Source organism: Mycteria americana, chromosome 2 (assembly GCF_035582795.1).
Source record: "Mycteria americana isolate JAX WOST 10 ecotype Jacksonville Zoo and Gardens chromosome 2, USCA_MyAme_1.0, whole genome shotgun sequence".
In the NCBI taxonomy this organism is placed as follows: Eukaryota; Metazoa; Chordata; class Aves; order Ciconiiformes; family Ciconiidae; genus Mycteria; species Mycteria americana.
Window position 1 is genome coordinate 73,656,834 of NC_134366.1, and position 7,148 is coordinate 73,663,981.

Here is a 7,148-nt window from a genome sequence, read left to right on the forward strand (position 1 = left end):
AATCACACTGAGATGTCTGTTGAAGGATGTATCATTGTTTTAGCTTCCTGCTAGCTTTTTTCTTACACAGCCTGCCATTAAACTAAATTAACTGTATTCACATTGTAACCATAATTTACAACTTTTTAAAAAGACATGACACAGATCTTTAAATTCATAAGTGGCCCACAAAGAAGGTGAATGAAAGAAGGGTTATTCTATGCCTTTCAAAAAAAGAACTAGGGGAGCATCAATGGAAAAGGCAGATCAGAGTTTCAAAGCCAAGAGGAGGGAATGCTTCTTCACACAGTGTGTCAAGACGGTTGCTGCACCCTCCTTGCTGCAGGAAGTTAAAATTTACCTGGCTCAGAAAAATCAGGAAAATTAATGGAAAAGAATTTACACAAAGACCCACTCTGGCTCAGAAAGCCCTTGAACCACAAGTCACTGTAGGCTGGGAAAATGTTGTTGTGAAATATTGCTACATACTGCCTTGCTTATACACTTTTCTCTCAGTACTCACTAGTGCCCACCCCTCCCGTCACCCAGTCACGGTCCCTGGGGCACTGCATTGCTGGGTCAAGGCACAGAGCAAGCTCCAAGTCCACCTCCCACTTTCCACACTCATTGAACATCACGTCCTCATATTGAAGGTATGTGTGGCATAAAATTGACAAGAATGGATACTACACTTGATTTTAGCTAAAAGGCCGAGAAGGGATGTGGAGACAAGACAGCAGGTTAGTGTAAGCCGGCATGGCAGTTCCTACAGCCTCATTACGGGGCTATTCCATGCCCTGGCTGTGTCTCCGTGGAGAAAAGCAAGGACTTCACAACACAAACAAGCCACCATTCTATACTAACATCATTACCAGTGTGAGATACGAACGAGTGGAAGAAATACGTGCCTTCATTTTTCCCCCACATTTAAAAGTGTGTAAGTTTGTATTTAATCTTTTGATAATTCCTTTCTTGATTTGCCAAATTTTGTTTCCACCCTAACTACTAATCTATTTTGCTTCTTTTCCTTATTTTTCCTTAGTTCTGCAACATCGCAAGACGCCCTCCCATTCCCTCAGTGAATCTCTCTTGATTGTTATAAACACGGCTCTTCCAAAGCTCCTTCAATCTTAGACTCTCCTCAGATCAAAATATGAATATATTAGGCCCTTTGACATCTGCATGAGATTTGTATTGTATCAGTCTGGTTTTATAACTAAGAAGTTTTACTAAAAATAAGTGCCTCATCCAAAGTCTGTGATATTTGTGGAGGAAAAGAAAAGCAGGCCTTAAACTGCTTGTCCTATGCTCTATCTATAACATACTGCTGCATCCTTCAAACTGGAACCCACAGAAAAAATCCTTCTGTTATTTTTAGTCTGAAGGCAGTTTCCTTCATCCCCTTTCCTTACTGAATGATTTTAAATCCAGCCATTCTAGGTTCCTGAACAAAGTGAAAAGGCTCAACCAACACATCACATCCTTTTTGGAAAAATGATTTAAAAACCCCTACAATTTTGAGTAACTGCTTGGTGAAATATTATACATATCCTAACACCATGGGTCAAAGCAATAAAATGCAGGAACTCCTTCATTCATACACTCACAAATGCTCCTACATCCTAGGCTGCAACAAATGGTCAGCAAAGATGGGATGCAAGAGAGATCTGAAGTGTCTTTACTACGCACCGATGATGTTGTGAGCCACAGTTAGCTGACCCTGCAACCTCCATACATTGTAATCCCTCTTTTGGAAATTATATCATTCAGCTCCATGCCCTGCGAAACTTGTGAGGCAAAAAAGTCCCAATAATATTAATTCACTTCATCTTTTTTGTACCAGACAGTACACACAGCGCCAAATTTGTACCAGATTTGCCAGTAAATATCCCCTTGACATTCCTTTTTTGAGATTCTTCTCTACCAGACTGAGTAGGAGTGATCTGCAGATGGTGGTTACCTTTAGATAAATCCTGATAGGTACCAGGTATCTCCAGTCACCGTGCCATTTTCATTAAATGAGAAAAGACAAACATCCCATTTAAAAGAAAACTAATAACTTTTGAGAAAAAGGGAAGGGCTTGATGAGATGATACCATACTATAAGCTTTTGTTGTGGGCAAACAGAATCCTATAGTTCAAAGTAATTATCTCATCAAGTTCCACCTCATTAGGATTGAAGCTAGACATCATAATGAACAGTGGACTAATAATTAACCAATGAGAACTTGGTTTTAGTCCAGCTTGCTATCTTTTTTGGTAGTATATTTGTTGGTTTCAGCTCATCACCCCCAACTTCACCGGACAAGATGACACACCTCTTCATTTTCTATTCATCATAAGCCTATGGGTAAATTAGTAAATTAGATTAAATTTCCTTTCCCAGTGCCAGAGGGGCACTGGGAAATTTGCATGAACTCCCTTCCCAGGACACAGTGTGTGGAGAAAAGGGAGAAGCAGGAATTGTCAGAGCAAGTTCAGTTTTGCCCCCTGGACCTTCTGCATTTTTGTGGAGGAGGGCAGAATGTATCAACACACCCTCTCTTCCAGTCCAAAAAGATAGCGCTCTGGTGATAAGTGGGAGATCACTTCATAAACTAAAGGTGGCTAGAAAATATTTTGGGACATTAAGTACTATCTGCAGCAGAACGACTCTGGTGTGGATGGGAAATGGCAGAGTAGAGATTATGGAGTCATTAGTCACGCTGTCGCTGAGAGGATTAAATTTTAATACTTCCTTTTCCTTACTATCCTTCTCCTCATTGTGACTTTTTTTTACCCCTGCACCTGTCCTCGAGATATTAGATAACCTGAACATAAAAGAGAAAAACCTTTTTGACAGCAAAGCTGAAATCCTCCTGTTTTGTCATGCATTCAAATGGGAATCAGACTAACTGAATCCCGACCTACTTATCAGACTGAAACTCCTGCTGGGAAGTATCAATAAAAAGGCCCACTGGGATGTCATTCAGACTGGTCATGGTTATTATGGGAAATGTAAAAGAGAGGGTAGCTATCCTAACAAAAATTCATTTTTATATAGTCTTCCTTCTTAAGTATTTACCTATCCGAAGTGTGATAACTTTTCATTGTAGTTTTGCTTTAAAATAAGCTTCCAGGTCAACTTCCGGTGACAATAAATAAGTCTGCTTCACTAATCAGACTACAGCACTTAATGGACCACTTAGCAGAAATGGTTTCTCTGAGAGTGGCCGAGGGTCTCACTGGCAGTAAACACAAAACGGTTGAAGGTCTGCCCAGTATCCTATCGTGCTTACCGTACTCCTTAGAGTAAGTAAAGTGATTTCAGGCTTTTTAAAAAATTATTTTTAGCCCACGTAAGGTAACGTAAAATAATCTCAGTGGAGCTTTCACTAAAAACTTTTTGAAGCAAAAGATAAAAACCTCGCAGCTTCAATCCAGCCCCGATGCAAAGGGTAGCACAGCCGGCAGCTCCACACTTGCTCCTCAGCATGCAGCTTTCTACCCAGCCTTTTCCCACAGTAGGCACAGGGACGGAGTTTTCAACTTCCCTGCAAAGGGCTGCGCGCCTGGCCTGTTTCTGCCTTTTTAAAATGAGCCCCAACTGAGAAGTCTCTGCCCTACATTACATTTTTGGCAATTTCTTCAGGGTGAGGCAAGTTGTTTCTCTCTGCAGGCCTCTAATCCCTCCCTGTGCTGACTTAATATAAAGTATAAACACTTCACCAGAGAGGCCCGTGATGAGTTGCATGTGAAGGTCATGCTACCTTCTGCCATCCTTTCCCTCTCCCTATTTTCCTATGAGTCTACGTGTCCTTTTAAATCTGAGGTCATCTCTATGGTGGTGCCAGCTATTATTACAAATGCAAACCATTTTAAATCTGTGTCTGCACACACACCTATGTATTTATATATATATGCATATTCTGAAAACAAAACATAAATTAAAACTACCGTCTCTTCATTTTAACGAAGAGCCAGATTCAGGCAGTTGAACACACTGAGGGATCAAAAGAGAAAAAGAAAGGAATAAATCTCTCTCCACTTTTGAAATCTAGCCCAAGGGCAGCAATCAGCGAGTTAAATTCTCTGGTCTGTGTTATGTAGAAGGTCAAACTACATGGCTGTAATGGTCCCTCTTGGCCTTAAATACCTATGAAAAAATATGGCACGGCTTTGCCTTTGCAGCGGATAGTAGGACATTTGCTTTACCCCTCGTGTTGGGAACCTGTGCCTGAAATCCGCCAGAGCAACAGATATTTTTATTAGTAATTTCAGATTAAAAATATTAAGCACAGCAGGCAAGAAATTCACAGAATCATTCAGTGTTGTTTTTAAAGCCCTTGTCTATGATCTCATCGTTGCTACTAAAGCTCATGCTGTTTCCATGGCATTTCTGATTAACCAGTGACCCAGCTTCTAAACCATTTACTTTTTTATTAATATAAATTGAAATGTATTTGTGATTTACACCCTTTTCACCCATTTATGTTAACTAGAGCTCATTTAGAAGAAGTATCCTTCAGTTTATTAGCTGAGGGCACTGTACGTGCCTCTAAGGCACAATACAGCAGGAAGTCCCTTCTTCGTACAAGACGGGTAATGTTCTACACTTCCCAACTTCGCTGTGTCTCACGAGACACGCCTCGTGTCGGCAGAACAGGCTTAGCTGAAAATGTCCCAGCAGCATCTAATGACATTTATTTTACCTTATAATTAGAATGGTTATTTTATGTTCCGTTCACAGGGCTGTGGGATCTAGAAACAAGGAAGGTTTTGATAGAAAAAACAAATCCAGCGTATTTTCTTCCAACAGGGCTCTGGTGGCATGAAACAGCACTGCTGCCTTGTGATCTGGCAACATGATTTCTTGATTTTGTGTGATTTTAAATACACATTACATAAAGATTTATCAGATTTTATCAAAGATTTATAATTTTGCACCTAATTTTAAACATCCTCCACCACTGCGCTCTGCCCCAGAGGCGTGAGCATACCACATAAAGGTAGAACTAGTCAAATAGCAAGAGAAAATACCACAAGACCGAATATAAACCACAAATATAAAAGATTTTTGTGCTCGGGGGAAAGGGGGAGACGTAGAAGGGATAAGACCTGTACAGGGGCCAATATTTAGTTTAAAACATTTTTGCCTTTCCTTTGGATTTTTAGAAGTGGGAAACAATATCCAAAGCAGGTGGGCATAGGCTGCGTTATTTGAGCAATGCTATTTAAATGCTATCACTCTGTCAAGTAATATGTTGCAGCACAAGGTAATGGAAGACATTCCAGTAGTATAGTATCATCTCGAAAGAGATGCTCAAACATATTTTTTGCCTGGATCTTGGAAGGTAACATATGAGTGGCTATTAACATATTCACTCTCAGGACAAAATTCTTTCAGGGAGAGGATACATCGCTTTGAGCATCTAATAATGACACCTTTGCATGAGCTTTACTTTTTGGTTATATGCATATTGTCTCCTCACTGTTCTTTGTGAAATAAAGCTGACGATCAGGGCAGATCTTGAAGTGATTTAACACTTCATCTAGCAGTATTGCCAACTCCTGGCATTCAAATATCATGAGTCAGTCAGTCTCTCTAAAATCATAAGATTTTATTAAATGTAAAAGGTAATTACGTTGTGGTTTTGTATTTTTTTTTTGTTAATTCACTTTAAAAGAAAGGAAAGAACTCTTATGTAGACACTTCGGCAGTGTTTCCAAGTATTTCTTGGCAACCACAAGGCAAAGAAATGTGCTTCAAGAAAATGCAAGCTAAGATCCTCATACATTTAGGTGATAGGTACTGGGACTCAGTGAAAAAGATTCTGAAGTCATCCAAGTTTGCAAGGAAATACGATGCAGTTACAGAAGGGAATAACTACAAAACTCAGCTCCTCTAACACCCCTCGTCTAGCAAAGAATTCAATTTCTTCTTCTCTTATCCTGGTTAAGCAAACCCCCAAACTCATCCCACACATTATGGCACTTCTGTCCTCATAGAAACACCCACAGTGCTGAGATTTAAGCAAATGGAGATGTCCCTGATTTGCTGTTCAGAAAGCTCACTCACCTTGTTAAAACAAATTTTGTAAAAATTTCTGGGAATTAGGGATAAAACCACAAGTGCCCAAAACCTAAACCCAACAGAACTGCAGTGGCAATGCCAGCCCAAGCTTCCCTGACCACCATGAAGTACTACAACCTTTTTATTGAGCAAAATGATCGGCGTTGCAAACGCAGGTATGCTAAAACAGCCACTTAGACTGAACAGAGCCAGCAAAGAGCCTGTCAGTCTTACAGCTGATGGGCCCTGATGGCCAAAGGTGAGGACCATACAGTACATTAGAAATGACCACTAGGCACCAGGCTAATCAATGACACTTCTAAACTGCTTATTGAGGATGCCACAGCAGCCTTCCCAAAGGGAAAGTGCAGCACATCAGTGCAGAGAGAGCATCTCTTTCTTTTTTTATTTTTTTAAAAAAGACTTAGTGAATTTTCTAAAGAGCTCTTGCTGAAATGCTCCATTTTTTTCTACTTCTATTTATTTTAACCAAGTTTCAGTAGTTGAAAAGACAGGATAAAAAGAAAAATTAACTCCTAACAGATAGGAGCAACTATAGACTAGAGTTTTGGGGGTTTTTTATTGTGGTGGGTTGGTAGGTTACTTCAACTGTGAACCTGATTGACTTAGAAGTGAGCGAACAGGCTGTTCTCAGGCTGGTGCTGCTTTTTTTCGTTGTTTTAGAAAACTGCACAGTGCAGGCGGGACTTCCCCCCTCACAGATTTGTTCCACAATCCACCAACAGTAACTGGTTGTTGGTGCAGAATTTTTCAACATCTCTGGCAGACACTGTGCCTGCAAGCAGGACCTACTCGCTGGTCCTCCTGGGCACGAGGAGGGAGGGTGTGCAAATTCATTTTGGAGACTCTAATATCATCAGCCTGTTAAGAACAATTTGGTATTTCTCTCTGAATTATTAGCTAAGGAAATAGGGGAGGAAGTAAGGCTACCTAATCTTCCTCAGGTAATGGAAGGATCTGGATAACACCAGGCTGACACTAGAGGAACAAATCATGGTCTACTCTGCCCTCTTGAGAAGACGACTACAACACTGAGTCACCTTTCTTATAACATGAAGTCATATCTTTCGGATGTCAGAAGAGGGAATCTCTGGAG

The 7,148-nt window shown here is 40.4% G+C and overlaps 1 pseudogene; it reads right to left on the reverse strand.

The window, feature by feature from the left end:
* Positions 1-528: 528 nt before the first annotated feature.
* Positions 529-701, reverse strand: LOC142406877 (U2 spliceosomal RNA; annotated as a pseudogene).
* Between the last annotated feature and the right edge of the window lie 6,447 nt (positions 702-7,148).